The sequence below is a fragment of the Dermochelys coriacea genome, chromosome 1 (assembly GCF_009764565.3).
Source record: "Dermochelys coriacea isolate rDerCor1 chromosome 1, rDerCor1.pri.v4, whole genome shotgun sequence".
NCBI classification, from domain to species: Eukaryota; Metazoa; Chordata; order Testudines; family Dermochelyidae; genus Dermochelys; species Dermochelys coriacea.
The window spans coordinates 33,774,975-33,793,122 of NC_050068.2; positions in this window are offsets into that span (position 1 = coordinate 33,774,975).

Consider the following 18,148-nt stretch of genomic DNA (forward strand, 5'->3'; position numbering starts at 1 on the left):
TTTGTTCCCCCTGGAAGAGGTTCATTCAATTTTGATTGTGTGACTTAGCTGGAGGGCTGAGCCACTGAATATCCACCTAGTAAGGTCATAAGAATGACTATACTGGGTCAAACCAAAGGTCCATCCAGCCCAGTATCCTGTCTGCCGACTGGCTAATGCCAGGTGCCCAGAGGGAGTGAACCTAACAGGTAATGATCAAGTAATCTCTCTCCTGCCATCCATCTCCACCCTCTGACAAACGGAGGCTAGGGACACTATTCCTTACCCATCTGGCTAATAGCCATTAACGTACTTAACCTCCTAGAATTTATCCAGTTCTCTTTTAAACCCTGTTATAGTCCTAGCCTTCACAACCTCCTCAGGCAAGGAGTTCCACAGGTTGACTGTGCGCTGTGTGAAGAACAACTTCCTTTTATTTGTTTTAAACCTACAGGGGGCACCTGAGGCAGGACAGCTTGCAGCATCAGACCGAGCTGACAGGAGGCACTCAGGAGAGGCAAGTGTCCCCATCACAGGTTCTCCCCAGTGCACCTTTGGAAAGAGCTTTCAGCTGCTTCCTATCTTCATCTTACTGGGAGCCCTGTGTGGGGCTGGGATCTTGAGTGGGTGGGAGTAGGACAAAGTGGCACATGTATGTGCTCTGTCCCTCATTCCTCCATGACAGTGGGGACTGTGCTGAAAAGTTAAATGCCTTTAAACTCTGGATTGGTTACCGGTTCTGGGGCCTAGTTATACAAGCCCGTCATGCACAGAATTCCCTTCATGTCAGTGGGAGCTCTTTGTGCAGAAGGGGCAGGATGGGGTTCCTGGTAGCTTATTTCACAGATGTATTACTTTTTTGTGGAACAGCTATGAATGAGTTTCCTACCTATTTCTACCAACCTTGTTTTTAGGTCATTCCTCTTTTGTGAAACTTTCACTCTTTAATCTTTCACAAACCTCTAAGACTCTGGTTTGTATTCAGCTTTGATTCAATGTAGGCTGAGACTAGCTGCTAAGGATCCTGGGAAGATGTGCCCAGTTTGTGAATGAACAGAGGGTCTTACCATTAGCAGAAACGTCAGTTCATTTTCCTATAATAAATACAAAAATAACCACTTAAGGAGTTTTAGTCGGGGGAGAAAAAACAAACCAACAACCTCCCACCCCTGCCAAAAAACAAACCAGAATTAACTCAGGGATAGAAAGCCAGGTGCCATCTTTGTGTTATATCCAAATGAGATGCAGCTGTTTAAACGTAAAAATTAAACAAGAGAGAAGAATGCCTTAATTAGCCCTCAAAAGGAGACAGGAAAGCTGTAAGAATGCACCTGACACTAAGCAGTATGAGATAAACTCATTCCAGCTGTCACTGAACTGACTGTTTGAAGGCAGAGCAATGCTATTTTGTGCAAACAATGTAAAATGCTAAGGGAACTGCAATTAGCATCAAAACGCATAGTGTAAGTGAATGGAGCCTGCTGGTGTTTACTTGGCTTTGGATTGCTAGGCTTTGCAGTAGAAAAATAAAATTAACTATGCATCATGCATTGGAGATTTTATTCCAGATGCTTAAAGCATTGGGTGCTGAGTGAAAAAGGAGACACCAAACTGGCTTAGGAAGGTGAAGCAATGTTCAAGAGCTCATCTGAGTTTGCATCCTTCAAAATTGAGCTATAAAATAGGGTGGTTGGGGCTAACAAAGAAGAAATTCTCTTTGTGGTATGGAAATTATCTATATTTAAAATATCTGAAACGATCCATGCAATGTACATTTGCAATGTACATAGTACGTTTTACAAGTCACAAAATGTAAAGAAGTTTTTTAAATCATCCAAAAGAATTCACAGGGCAGAGTTAAGGTTGTCAACTTGATGACTGTACGAAAGTAAAGTTAGTTTATTTGGGTAATGGAGAGTTTGTGTAAGTGAATGACTGTTCATAAGTATGGATGAGATGATGAGGTATATGGGAATATAGCTCTACTCCTTACTTTTCTGGTTTTTGCTGTGATTTGCCTTCAGCAACTTGAATTTGTTTTTTTAAAAGCCAAATGTGTGTGTGTGTTTTTATATGTTTCCTAGAGTATACCTAAAGTACTCAAGCTTTGCTTATACACCCAGGCTTTTGCTACAATAATGCTTATGATTGGTGCAATATGGGACATGGAATGTAGCAGTATGTAAAGTACCTTAGGTAATTTTTGTAGATACCTCTGTAAGGAATTTCAATTATAAAAACAAAACTGAAAAAGTAGTTCTGTATTTGCTAATTTTGGGATCCACTTAGTGACAAGAGCAAATCCAAACAAATCTCAAGCACGGGAATAAGGAAAAAAGCATACAGATAGCCTTCATTTAGTACAAATATAATTACTCATTAGTTCAGAGTAAGTGCAAGTGAAATGTATGCAAGATGTTTCAATATATCTGGTCAGTCAGAAGCACCAAGAGCCTGATCCAAAGCCCATTGAAGTAAACAAGTCATTTTGTTCCCATTGAAGTCAATGGCAAAACTCCCAGGGTCTTTAGTGGTAGTAAAATTGGGCCTTTTTGTGATTACTCAGAGCGATAGTGCACGGTGTGATTTCTTTAGCAGTGATTGGCACTGGGAATAATAATTCTGTCAGGACTATGGCCTTCCAAGTGATGGAAAATGTCGTAGGTTAGGATGGTATTGATCAGAAAGAATGAATAAACTGTACTAATTCCCATGTCTGCAATGCCAGGTATCTGGCTTATGCTAAATGCCGAACAGACATGGTGTTTTTGCTTACAGCAAGTGTTACATTGATGTCTTTTCTGAATGTGGACAAACCCATGCAGAATGACAGCAAGCATGGAACACATAGAGTATTGTTCATTATTTTGACACATGTATGTGCCAAGAATGATGAAGCCAGAAACGAAAGCACTGACATCCACTGTTCTTATCCATAACTGAAGGAAACTTTCAACTGTAACCTCAGCACCGGGAGGGATGTAATCACAAATGTGTGATTACAATAATGCAGCTGTTGATGCTTGGTTTTCAGATTTCCCCAGCAGAAAAGGAACTAAAGGCATCTATTCTACCATGGAAAAGGGAGGAATTACCAAGGGCAATGAGTAGCTGACTGAGAAGAATTTGTTGTCTTAAACATATCTGCAAACATTGTAAATCCACAATTCTTTGTTTTTGTGATCATGTAGAAGGGCTTTGCTTACCACCAAAAGTATTAACAGATACCCCCCACCAGTGAGCAATGAAGAGATAGTGATATCACTGAGTATATGAAGCTATATATTATGGCAAAAGACAGTACAAGTGGTAATCCAGGGGGAACTGTTGGAATGTATTGTGTCCGTTAATTGTCAGGAAAAGAGAAAACATTGAGGATGGGCAAACTTGCACCCATTTAAAATCATCATTTGTTAGTAGCACATAGTGTGGGACAATCCCTGTCCCAAATAATTTAAAATCTAATAGACAAGACAGACAAATGGTGGGAGAGGTTACAGTGGCACAGAGCGATGAAGTGACTTGCCCAAGATCAAATTGCAAGTCACAGCAGAGCTAGGAATAGAAACCAGGTCTCCCAATTCCCTATCCATTGCACCATCCATTAGAACACAATGCCTCCAACAATCTGGACTCAAATGTCCCATTTAAACTTGAATGTTATTAGATTCATATTTGGAGGGGACACAGTGACAAAAAGAGCAGAGACAAAGATTCCAATGGAAAAAGTGGACTAAAAACAAGTAAATAATAGGCTCATTGAAGAACAACTGCAGGAGAACAGAATGTGCAGTATCAGAGATGGCTGAGTAAAGAAGCTAACAGGACTGAGTGTAACATTACTGCACTGAAATTTATTAAATTTTAGTCCATTCAATTTAAAACCAACTCAAGAAGCTCATTGATTGAGAAATAGGAAATTGAAAGAGATCACAAAAATTTGTTCAGAAAACTTGTTTTCCTATGTTATGGCAGCAATTAGCAGGACTCATCATTTGCATATTATTTTCTTCACTGCTACTACTAAGTCACTGTGGCAATAGTTCTCTTGTATTTTTGTATATTATTATTTCTGTAACTAGGGCCCTACCAAATTCATGGCCACGAAAAACACGTCATGGACCATGAAACCTGGTCTCCCCCTGTGAAATCTGGTCTTTTGTGTGCTTTTACTCTATACTATACAGATTTCATGAGGGAGATCAGTGTTTCTCAAATTGGGGGGCCCTGACCCAAAAGAGAGTTGCAACAGTCACAAGGTTATGTTAGGGGCGTCACCCTTACTTCTGTGCTGCCTTCAGAGCTGGGTGGCTGGAGAGTGGCAGCGGCTGACTGAAGGCCCCACTCCGCAGGAAGCAGCACAGAAGTAAGGGTGCAAATAACGTACCATGACATCCTGACTTCTACACTGCTACTGTGCCTTCAGTCCTGGGCTCCTGGCCAGCAACCGCCACTCTCCAGCTGGCCAGCTCTGAAGGCAGTGCTGCAGCCAGCAGCAGCGCAGAAGTAAGGGTAGCAGTACCCCACAATAACCCTACAATAATCTTGCCACCCTCCCCAACTCCTTTTTGGGTCAGGATCCTATAATTAGAACACTGTGAAATTTCAGATTTAAATAGCTGAAATCATGAAATTTACAATTTTTGAAATTCTATGACCGTGAAATTGACCGAAATGGACCACATATTTGGTAGGGCCCTATCTATAACCTAATACTTCTATATAAGCCTAATCACAACTATTATACACATGCACACTACAATCATTAGTCCTTTACAAAGTCATATTTTAAAAGGGATCCTGTTGATATCACCAATCTTTCTTATATGGAAGTTTTCTCCAGAACGCTCACTTAAGATTATTTCTAGAGCCACTAGAGCTTTCCATCGCATGACGAAGCTGCTATTAGGTTGCAATCTGATGGCTGGGTTTATAAATCAGTTATCCTTGGCTGCTGTGTAATACACTTAGTTGAATTTACTCCTGGCTGTGGTGAGTAGTTCATAGTAGACAGTTTAATGTTATTATTTACATCCTTCCTTGATGAACTCTAGTCCTCTGCAGTGTGATGAATGATGCAGAGGATCATTACAATTGTAATATAAGATGAAATGCTTTGGATTCATAATTTCCTACACTATAAAGGATTGTCACTTGTTGGCTGCGTGTGTGTTCTCTCTGTGTGCTGCACCAGCTCTGTGCAGATAGCAGACGCAGCAGACCTCAATCGAATTGCTGAAGAAGACCACAGACTAGGTTCAGTAGTGAAGGCACTCAGCCAGGTTTACTCCCAACAAAGAACAGTCTATGCCCAGGACAATGGACTCGGCTCAGTGAGCAACGGCACCTTCCTCTCCCCCCTTAGAAGATACAAACAAGTTATGGATTGCCCCTGTGATGTGGTTAGTTACCTCCCTTTACCTTGTACATGTTGGTTTGATCAAAACATCTCTATCCATCACCCTGTCATCCTGACCTTATCCATAGAAGAAATTAGTATGTCCATCTCCTTGTATCATCTTTAGGGAGTGCGTTTATACCATAATCTTCTATCGGGATGCTCTGGCACTATCCATCTGGAATATGTTTACGTGAATACATAGTACCTAGTGTGTTTTTTGCAATGCCAACCCTATTGCTGCATCAGATGGTGAACCTGCAAGCAGGCATCTTCTTTGTAACAGGGCCTGACTTTTGCTCATACCCTGACTCTTGCTAACTTTGCTTTATAGCAGCAGGGCCTGACTTTAGTTTGGGCATTAGGCCTTACAGCAGGCCCCTCATAGTAGGCCTCATGTTTCAAGCTCTCTCTTCTACATAAGGAAAAAAACCTCCATTAGTCAATATTTAAGGTTTGGTCTTGTTCTCCAAGTGTAGCTATAATCACTAGGCTGAACACTGGGAATATTTGAAGGGTTTTCCCCAGAACAATCTAATAGCAGTAGAGCATATCCCTTTTGCAGAGATTCCCAGAATCTTGCCTCCCTTTTCTAGTGCAGTGGAGCTGAATTATGTATGCTTCCAACACTGTGTACCCCCTGGTAAGTGGAGACAGAGAGGGCCAAATTTTGGCCCCTTATGCTCATAACTGAGTGAAAACTTTTCCACCATAAATGTCATTCATAATGCAAACATCCCATTTATTCCCAAACATCTCTTAACCTGCCCCTTCCCCACGCAGAAAACCTTACCCCAATCAGAGTTCTGTCCCAAAGGGAGAAGTACCAAGACTCCATGAATCCACCAAGGACTTAGCTATTGCTACAGATTTTATGTGGAAGATGCTCAGCTACTATAGGAATGGGCAGCAGTATGAAACTCTAAGAGAGAATTTAAAAAGTACTTTTCACTTCAAGTATCTACAAGCACTAGCATTAATTATGATGTCACTTTCTTTGCTCTCCATGCAAAGTTCTGAAAACTTTTGTGCTTTTTGGCAATCTTCATGAAAAGTATTCTTTGGAATGTATGAGACCTCGGATTTTTTTTCACCAATGGGAAAAGACTGATTGACAAGAAAAACAAATCAATGTGGAATCCACTCCCATTGACTTCATTTGTGCAGAATCAAGCCCATAATCTCCTGTGAACTACATCAGAACCTCCCAGCATAATCATCAGCATGAACACCACTGATGATTCATAGCAATTCACTCCAACTAAAAACAGAATCCAGTCAATCTTTTCAGTTAAGAACATGACAAATTATGTCCACCACCCCGCTTCTAAAAGCTAAGGATATTCTCGCAGACAAAAGAGAAATTTAAGAATAAAGTTTAAATTATATTGTCCTTTAGAGGGCTTGATACAAAGCCAATTGAAATCAATAACAAGATTCCCACTGACTCTTATAAGCTTTGCATGAGGCCTAAAACAGCATTAATGAAATATGAAATGCTCAAAAGAATCCCAATTTATATGTGCTCATGTATTTAAAGACTACTGTATTAAGGTTTGTCTAGACAAACAGTGTGCGGCAGGCTTGGGCTTAAATCTGCAGACTAGAGTGTCCTGCATTAAATGCGTCTAGATAAGTCTTTTCATACACATTAGGAGAGATAAGACTTTGGCATTTCCAAGATTCTGAGTGCTTCTCCTTGGAAGCTTTACGTTTTTAGCATGTCCATACTAAAATTCATGTTGTTCAAGCCCAGGGGATTTTTGAATTAATAACAAGTGTTTGGGAGTTATTTATACTATTGGCAAGGTTTGCAGAAGCTGCACCAATTGTCTTTCTGCTTGAGCAGCTGTTTCTTGTAGGTAATAGACTGAAAACATGACTATTTATTTCACCTTCTGCTTTACTGTTCTTTATTTTATTTGTGCCTTGTTGTTTTGAAGGACTTGAAGTACTTTGTCAAAGCAGACAATTTGTTTTGATTTTTGGAAGGATAGATGCTTATTCAATAGGGATTCAAATCATACATTCTTGGCCAACACAATTTTTTTTTTGTTTAAGTTGCAATTTTGGGTGTGCAGGAACTGAAAGGTCTAGGCAAATGAGAGCATGATGAAGGGTTTGGCTGGCGAGAAGGGAAAGAAGTGGCAAGATTTCACAATATAAATGAGTTTGCATTGAAACAGCTGATTCTAGAGTGACAATCTTTTGGATGATTGGGGAACTCTGCTTTGGTAAAGTGGACTTTGACATTCAGATTTGGTCTAGTATGACAATGGATACATTTGAAAAAACAAACAATTTGGTTACAATATAAGTTTTACATTGTCTATGTGACAATGTTGCAGTGTGATATTTTTACTATATTGTACATTTTTAAAAATAGATTTTCAGTGTAAGAGAAACAGAGAAATTTCATCTTAGGTGAACTCTCCCATACACACACAGCTCAAGTGACCAGCAAAGACTACAGATAGTCTAACAGTTGCACAGAATTATTCTGATCCTGGGGATACTTTAAAGTGGTCACTTATGGTTGGGGATTCCTTTCAAGATGTAGTGCTTAAATACACTTCAGTGAAGACTGCGTTAACCATTAATGTATATTGATGAATGCTTTGAAAAATACCATTTGTTCATGTATTTTTACAGTATTTTGTTAGTAGCTTCCACTGTGTTTGACTGACTAGGACGAGTGAATAAGATAGTGTGGAACACATCTAGAAAAAGACTAACATTGTCTAGCTCAAGTCTCAATGCGCCAGATCCTCAGCTGATGGAAATCAGCATAGATACATTGAAGTCATGGGGTTTGTCTGCACTAAGGCATTGCAGAAAGAAAATCCCACTGGTGCCACCCCCAGTTCAGCTGATCTGATGATAACTGTGGTGGAAAGTCTATTGTAAAAAGAGTCTCCTATATTTCTGGTCTTTTTACCACCCAGATACTGAAACCTGAAGTGGGGAGGTCAGGTTTAATAGATGGTGTTGAAAACACCAGAAGCTTATTGTCTACTGCACTGGCATCGGCAGGGTATTTTATCTACAGTTCCTTTGTGGAGCTGCAGCTGACCATTACATCTGAGTTAAAGCTCTACCAAGGCACATCTGGCATTTCTCTGTATGTACCTGGTGAAAGGGGTGGAAAGAGGGGACAATTGTACCACAGCCCAGAGCTCAGGGACGCCCCCAAACATCTGCAATTCTTCTGTGAAAAAAAAAAGTGAAATCGGAGGGGTGCCAGTGAGCATGAGGTACTGGAGCCACAGGTGCTGACTTTTGTTTTTGCTAGAGGAGGCTTTTGGAAGAGGTGTTTGTATTGGGGGAGTGGGACTCTGTTTTGCGGGAGGCTATGTTCAGCATATTTATATACTTCTTTCCTATTTTAGTTATTGAATATGTGTCTATCAATGGTATCTTAAGAATGTTATTATTAAAATGAACTGCATAATTACATTGTCATGAATTACAATATATTAAAATCACTGCACTCACCTACAAGCTGTTTTCACTAACATCCCAGTTTAAAGATACTACCTCTCACTATAGCTTTCTGGATGAAACTGTCAGCAACACTGTGGCTCGTGGATGCTCAATACCGGGTTTACAATGGCACTGTGGCACCGGGCCCACATGCAGAAGGCCCAGGGCCTGTATCATGGCCCCACCCCACCCCCTTCACCTGTGCTCTGCCCTGAAACCCAGCTCACCGGTTGCTCCTCTTCAGCCCCCACTCCACCTCTCCATGCAAGAGATGGGCAGGGCCTTAGGGGGACGAGACCAAGTGGGGCAGAGTCTTAGGACAGAGCACGCGTGGAGTGAGGGGCGGGGCCCACAAAAGATTAATCCATCCCTGTGGGTGCTGAGCACCCCCTATTTTTTTCTGTGGTGCTTGAGCCCTGGAACATCAATGGAGTTGGCACCTATGACTGGGGCCCCAAATTTCTCTCAATGGGCTTCCTATTACAGTATGCCATACACATTAACTTCCAAGGGCTGATATATACTTTGAGAATTTAATGATCCTGAAGTTATACCAAATTATGTAAAATATGTCTGACTTCAATGGATCTTTTGTGGATGCAAGGAATGTAAGGGTGGGACCTATGCCAAGATCAAGAGACTAGTTAAAATGCTGGAAAGAGAAGAGGCTGCCTGAGAGATTGGGCCAGGGATAATTAGTCTCTTTAGGACTGCTTTCAAAAAACTTTGTGAGGTTATTTTTCTCATTAAACTTCATATGTATTAGTTATGCCTTGGACAAATAATACCATGACTGCACTGCCAGTGTAAGCAACTCATAACAAAGCCTTGCAATTGTCTACACATTTTACAAATAGCCAACCATATCACAGATGTGACTTCCGCTATCTACTTTAGGCTATTGTACATACTTTCCCACATGAGCAAGTATATGACTCCTTTTAATTTATAGATAACTTTCAGGGCTGGGAACTGTTCCAAAAACCTATAATATAGATGTGTTTTATCAGTGGAACTTAAATTAAAACATCTATAAAAGCACCAAGATTACGCTCTCTGTCCCAAACATATAAGCATGTTCTGAACTTAGATCAATAAAGATGCTCACAAGGATGTACACTTAAAAAAATGTCATTTCTATTTTGGCTTAGAATATACATGATTTCTTTATCCCATCGTTTTAAGGATGCAGAATGCTATGAAAAAACTGTATTTTGTTCCTTCATTAAAATATGTTTGGCAGCACACATCACTGACTCTTTCACAGTGCTTTTTCGTCAGTCTGAATAGTAAGAGTTGGTGACTTGCTAGGCAATGAAATGTCTATTGGGATTAGTCAACATTGTTTGTTGTGCCTACACTAAAATTCAAACAGTTAACAAGAAAATGTATTGTCACTTAAAATCTGTCTCTTAATAGTTTAATCCAAAAGGTCATTTGAATCAGGAGCAACTGTACTTTCTTCAAAGAAAAAAAATGCATAGGGATTTGTGAACATTTTATGAACAAACCTTTGAATTCAATCCTCTTGCCACCAAAAAAAGATTAAGCGCTTCTGGAAGCTTCCTAAGTTTTCAGTCAAATTCATGATACTGTTTTGTGCCCTGAAGAAAATTGTAGCGATTTGTTCAAGAAGTAAAGTTTCCATCTGTTCCATCTTGGTTTAAAGAATCAGTATATTTTCAAAACGTCAATACTGAAAGAATAAGACATCCCTGATGATGACATCACAGAAGAAAAATATAGATGGGAGAATTTTAAAGCTTATACAGCCAGGAAAATGAAACTATAAATTTCATATACTTTAAAAAAATTACTAAAGTCATTCCAGTGAACATAGCTGATTAATGTGATCATTCAGAAATAAAGCAAATGCATTTTTACGTTATACAAGCAAAAACTAAATAAAATGTAAACCTGCATGTGCAGTATGAAATATTCATGTTCTAGATGAAATCATACCTTTAGCAGGATATACAGGATTTCACTTGGTGTGATTTTTTTTTTTTGAAAGAAAGCGAAAAATACCTCAAAACATTAATCCAAAACTGGTTTTGAGGACTAATTTTAGTTACATAGTCTACTACCTGCAGAAATGTTATTTAATAGAATTTTTGTACTTCATTTAAGAAAACAAACAAACTTTTTAGCTATGATGTTTTTAAAAGGTTACCAGGACACTCGATAGCAGAATACTTGACAGCCTCTTGCTGTTTGAAGAATTATTTGCTTAATCCAATATTTGTCTCCTTTCAAACTTATTTAACTTATACATTTACTTATAATGGGCAAGGAATATCTAAATTTATATATATTAAGCAGCACTGGCAACATGTAAAGACAAATGACATCCCATTATTTAATAATGAACTCTTCAGTCTAGCAGAGAAAGCTATAACATGAGCTAATGGCTGGAAGTTGAAGCTAGACAAATTCAGACTGGAAATAAGGTGTAATATTTTAACAGTGAGGGTAGTGTACCAATGGAACAACTTACCAAGGGTCATGTGGATTCTCCATTACTGACAATTAAAAATCAAGATTAGCAGTTTTCCTAAAAGACATGCTCTAGGAATTATGTTGGGGAAGTTCTATAGACTGTGTTATATGGGAGGTCAGTTTAGATGATCACAGTGGACTCTTCTGGCCTCAGAATCTATGAAAAATAAACCTTCCTGAAGAAAATTTAATCAATATATTACTGCAAAAAGCTTCAGTTTTGTGGGTAGGGTCAGACTGCATTATACTCAACATGATGATGCACATGTAAGCCTTGATCCAAGTATGCAGGTATATAGCTTTATGTTTCGGAGAAGGCATAATACAAAAATGAGATTCAAAAATGAAGCTTATTCACATTTGCTATGTTAATGTTATGCATACCGTAAACCTATGCATATAGGTATCAGCGAAGGTCTATGGGCGTGCACACTTCATTAATGTAGCTTAAATCTGGATTATATGAGCCACTTCTAGGTACAAAAAGAAATACTTGTGGCACCTTAGAGACTAACAAATTTATTAGAGCATAAGCTTTCGTGAGCTACAGCTCACTATGCTCTAATAAATTTGTTAGTCTCTAAGGTGCCACAAGTACTCCTTTTCTTTTTGCGAATACAGACTAACACGGCTGCTACTCTGAAACTTCTAGATACAGTTTGTGCTCTCACATGATCTGCTAAATACTGTAGATAAATAGATATGAAAAAGGTTAAACATATTGATTCTGAATAAAGCATTCTTATGACTACAAATGTCAGACCCTGGGTCCAATTTAAACTGAATAAATTTCTAGAAAACACATCAAACTTCAAAAAAAATATAGAAACATAAATTGATAAAAGTCACCAGTCACCTTAATGCTATTTAATCCCCTAGTTTCCTTATTTTCAGTTCTACAACATTGCTCATTGCTGCTTTCTGTTCTTCTCTCAAGATATGATGTGCTGAAATATTTGGGATATTTTTTAATGTGGCATCTGGATATGAATCGTTAAGTGGCAGTTGTGTTACAAACAGTATTGATTTTTGGCATATTTCCCATTTAGTGCTTGATGACATTTCTTGAGAGGAACCACTTGATTTTACTACTGCAGAGGCCAAGGGTCAAATTTTCCAGTCTGGTATATCAAAATACATCTGGAGTAAATCCACTGAAGCCAAAGGCTTCATTGAAGTAACTCCAGATTTACCCTTGAATAGACTGCAGACTCTGTCCAAACATAGCTCCACATTTTGATTGCTTTTACAATGAAGATTATAAAAATATTTCTGAGATATTTAGTGTTCAAACAACTTAGCTACAAGGCCAACTAGGTTCTTGATTACTGCGCAACAAATCAATGTATCTTGTATTCCCTTTCCAGTATAACAATGAATGAGAGGTCAAAGATAAAGCAACAGCAATTCTAGCTAAGTCAGTAGCAGTCACATATAGTAAGTAATGAATATGATTCTTGATTTCAGAGTAGCAGCCGTGTTAGTCTGTATTCGCAAAAAGAAAAGGAGTACTTGTGGCACCTTAGAGACTAACAAATTTATTAGAGCATAAGCTTTCGTGCATCCGATGAAGTGAGCTGTAGTTCACGAAAGCTTATGCTCTAATAAATTTGTTAGTCTCTAAGGTGCCACAAGTACTCCTTTTCTTTTTATGATTCTTGAGACTACTTTCCATTACAACAAAAATTGTGAGATTAAGAGCAAACACTTCTTGTACCATTACAAATCTTGTTAATTGTGAAAAAGCAACAAAACCAGATTAAAAATACAGTGTATGTACAGTAATATTTATACTTACATACTCAAGCTCTTAGTGCATAAACTAATCAAAGTACAGCATACAAAACACTTCCAGTTGACCCAGATGTCAACACTGGAACTCTCTCCAATCCACAGAACCTGGAACTCTTCCTATTCATTTCACCATCCCAGAAAAAATCATAGTAAACAGATGGGCTTTCTAACATGCTATAGAGGCCAACAAATTACATTTGTCAGTGCACAGTATTTGGGATGGGAAGAAAGATTATCAGAGGTTGAGAATGCTCACCTACAGGATGATCATGCAGTACAAATAAATAATAAGCTACGGATATCTAGGCTTATATACATATCATTGTAATCATGGCTATAGCTGGTGGTACTGTCATAACAAATCCCTTGCTTGTCTCTGATACTCAGAAAGCTTTTCTATACAGGGACATCTAGGAAAATTAATCCAAATTAACTAAGGGCTTAGCTACACTTGCAGACGTAGAGCATTAAACCAGCCTTCGGAGACCGCAGTTGGGAAAACGCTGCCATGTATTTACACTGTCAGCTGCAAGCGCACTGGCATGGACGCATTAGCAGCTCTTGCAACGCCACAAAGAGCAGTGCATTGTGGTAGCTATCCCAGTGTGCAAGTGGCTGCAGCATGCTTTTCAAATGGGGGGGGGTGGAGTGTGACAGGAAGTGTGTTGTGTGTATGTGGGGAAGAGACAGTGTGTTTTGGGGGGCAGAGAGTGTGTCAGCATGCTATCTTGTAAATTCAGACAGCAGCAGACCGCCCTCCCTGGCCTTTCTCTCTCACACACACTCACAGCATTCCACAGTAATGGTTTGCTTTGTGTCCCGGAGCAGATAAGCAGCCAGCTGTCAGAAACGGAGCTTTCAAAGGGGATATCTGCATACCTGCAGCCGAGTTCAAAACAATGACAAGAGTGGCCACCTGACTTCACGGGATTATGGGGTGTTTCTGGAGGCCAATCACAGTGCAGTAATCCAACATGTCTTCCACACTGTCACCCAGGCATTTTAGCCAGGGCGCAGCAAGCATTATGTTTCTTGTGGAGGTGGGTTACCAGGACCGCTCTAGCTGCAGAGTCCAGGCGCTCTAAGTGCCTTGCCAATGTGGACAGCTCAGGAGTTAGGATGCCCGGGGCTGATTTAATGCGCTCTAATTTGCAAGAGTAGCCAAACCCTAAAGGTGTTAATTTGAAGTAGATTAGTTAAACCACATTAAATCCCTGTGTGGATGCTGTTATTCAGAATAAAATGGCCTTAATTCATAGAATCATAGAATATCAGGGTTGGAAGGGACCTTAGGAGGTCATCCAGTCCAACCCCCTGCTCAAAGCAGGACCAATCCCCAACTAAATCATCCCAGCCAGGGCTTTGCAAGCCTGACCTTAAAAACTTCAAAGGAAAGAGATTTCACAACCACTTTAGAAATGAATTAAACTGAACCAAATTAAGGCCACTTTTATTTTGAAAGGTGTTCATACAAGGGTTTACTGCAGTTTAAGTTATCCACTTCAAATTCACACATTTAGTTAATTAACTTTCCTGGGTATCCTTGTATAGACAAACCCTAAAATGGGAGCCAAACCAGTAATGGATTTATCGATCAAAGACAGTTGAATGCCAGCCAGAAATAAATTTTAGGATAGTGAAGTCTGTATAGCACAAATGTAATGCGTACTACTAAGTAGGGCCCATTTTGCAGTAGCTGAAGTGTCTGAATCCATTGCATTAATCCAATATGGCTGGACAAAAGGCACCAATAACTGATAAAGGCCACATCTGAAAGAAAAGGGTATATTTCTTGCCTATTACAGACTAGTAGCAAAAGCATGCCTGGTCCCTGCTAACTATTTCAATATCTAGAAGCAGCCAAAGGCTCAAGAAGACACAGCACCCCCCGATTAAACGTGAGTAACAAAAACATTGTACCGGTCAAGGCAAAATACCAATGGGGCAATGGATTTCTCCTTCACAATTTCCTTCAGCTTACCGATATTTTTTTTCCATTCTGGTCAGTGCTGAGCTTCAGCCACCTATCCCTTATACAAACTCAGCTAGACTTCAGGAAAGCAAATCTACCTCATCCTCTGGATCTCAGAAAATAATGATATAGAGTGGTGTGTGTGGCAGGCACACTGATGGCACTGCATACATGTCAAGCAGGAGCAGTGACAGGATAGCACCCTCTGGTACTCTACACAAGGGATCCCTCAGGGAAGACAAGCTATTACCCTGTCCTCTACATCCTCAAAGAGAAAAACAATGGAGTCACTTAAGTGAAAAACTATGTTTCTGAGCAAATACATCATTGTGGTTAATATAAGTGAATCAGCATGGAAACTGAATCTTTGCCATTAGGACACCAGACCCGTCCACAGATATGTGCTGTCTGCATACTACACCCAGGCCTAAAGCCAATATAAGCTAGTGGTTTGAATGCTGCCTATCCATATATAGAATGTGTCTAGTACTCCTGCAACAGCTTTTACTTGCATTAGCAGCCTAGGTGCAGCAGGGCCTGATAATTCTGCCTATAATGTATTAGCAGTCACATCAGGAAATCTTTACTCCTGGTGCCACAGAGCTATGTTTATGATGAAAGGGGATTCATGCCACGTTATGATGAGATAATATTAATTTTACTGGTTTTGAGATGAAATATAGCCTGTGATGTGACACCAGTATGTTTTACTGCTTCACAAATTATAGTTTCCACTTGCTTTACAATCAAATACTGAGTGTTCAGCTACAGGCACACTGCAAGATGATATTACAATGTATAGTTCTGCTTATTAAGAACCTGATTCTCCCACCCATAATTCTATTGATTAGTTCCATGTTTTGTGAGGAATTCCACTGATTTCAATGAGACTTCTCATGGTGTACACAATATGAGTAATGCTGGCAGAGTAAGTCCTTAAGTACTTATTATATGAAAACTGACCGATCACAGTTACAGTTATAACCTTAGCTCCTGTTTACCACCAGCAATCTTTTCCTACTGATTCTGGACCCTTCTTAGATAATATTCCATTACCCACTGAACCATATCTTTGACTGCTGCAGTATAGATGCCAAATTCTGAAACATAATGCTTTTATTGACTTCTAAGTTCTGCCCTTTCTTCAAATGCCAAGTAGATGGCATAGAAGATAACCATACAAGACTTCAAAGTGACAAAATGCTATATGTTCCTAAACTATATATACTTTGATATTTTAGGGCACTTTACAAATATAAATTAATCAAGCCACGTGACTTATCTGTGAGATAGGTATTATCTCTCCATTTTACAGACAGAAAAATAGAGGCCTAGACACAGGAAGTGACTTGATTTAAAGTTACACAGAAAGCATGTGGATATAGAACACAGCCCTCCTGATTCCCAGTCCTGTGCTCTTGTCACAACATTATCCACTGCAAAATTAGAGCTGTGTGAAATAGTTCTCATCTTTAACAAAACAAATAAAGAGAATGGCATCACTGATGACTTCTCCTTGTTTGTTAAGAAAATATTGAATCTCTTACTCATATTTTGATTCACTGACTTCAGTAGGACTAGTAACATGCTTAAAACTAAGCATATTCTACTGTACTTAGATGGACCAGGGCCTATATGCATCAAGCGCTAGGCTTTCTAGGCCATCAATTCTAGGCATTGCCTCAGTGTTTGCTCTCTCTAGGGCCACATCCAGGCAGTGTCTAAATCTGGCCGCTTCTTCCTGCCCAGCGTCTCTCAAAATCAAACCTTGCCTTTCCATCCTCACAGTTAACTCTCTCATCCAGCCCCTCATCATCACTTGTCTTAACTGTGACAACCTCCTTTCTTGCTTTGGCAAATACCATCTTGTCCCATTTATGTCAATTCAAAATGCTGCTGCAAAGATAATTTTTTCTGGCTTGGCACTTTGACTAGGTCAGTTGATCTGTTTCCATCCCTCCACTGGCTCCCCATTGTCAAACACAAGATAATTGTCTTCACTTTAAGGCCTTTCATATCCTATCGCTGCTCTTCCTATTTCTCTTAGACTGTTGTTGAACTCTCAGCTCCCACCTTTGTTCTAATAATAATGCTAACCTGGATTACCAAATTTATCCAGTTTCCAACAGGCACCTTTACAGTCTTTCCCGCACCTTCCCTTATGTGTCAAAGGATTACCCATAGAAATCTGCAGAGCCACCACACTGTCCTCTTTCAAATCATTCCTTAAAATGTACCTGTGCCATGACTCTGCAAAACACCCGACAGCGGGTAGGCAGCTGGTAGGCTGTGACTGGCACTATTTCTTATGTTCCCCTGGTGTGTTTGTTGTATCCACTTGACTCGTCTTATACTTGGCACAGAAACCATCTTTGTACATTGCCTAGCTCTGGAGCTCCAGGCACTTCCTTAATACAAACAAAGAATGGCATTGATGGTGTGGAGAACTGAGGACTGTGCTGGAATTTCAAATTAACACTTTAAGAGCAGAGGGTGTTTCCTGGTCCTGCTTGTAGTCGAGGCGGCTCTGTAGGGAAGTGTGCAATCTGGGTATCAGCAGTCACTTTGGAAACAGCTTGCCTAGTAAAAGGTGGGCTGAGTTGTGCCTTTCTGCTTTAGGGAGTAGCCCACTTGGTCTCTCTCTGTTTTTGTGTTCTTGTGTGTTACATGACACCTTCCGGGAAGAGTATGTTAAGTTTTTAGCTAACTTTGCTGTGTATATGCTGTGAACATTACAGATGGGTGCTGAGCAAAGTGTTCTTTGTTTCAGGGTCTTTAAATCAAATGTGTTCTGTTGTCTGGGTTCCACGAGGCCTCCCCTTTTTGGACTGGGCTTTTTAAGATCATCTGCTGCCTGGTGTCACTGGCCCTGTAGGGTGTCTCTGTTCTACTTTTTTCCCTACTCCTTTTCTCCTCCCTCATTGTCACTCATGAGTAGGGGGAAGGATCAGAACAATAGGGGCTCATCTGATTCAGTACAATTGACCACTGACATGCAGTTGATGGCAGTCACCAGCTATAAA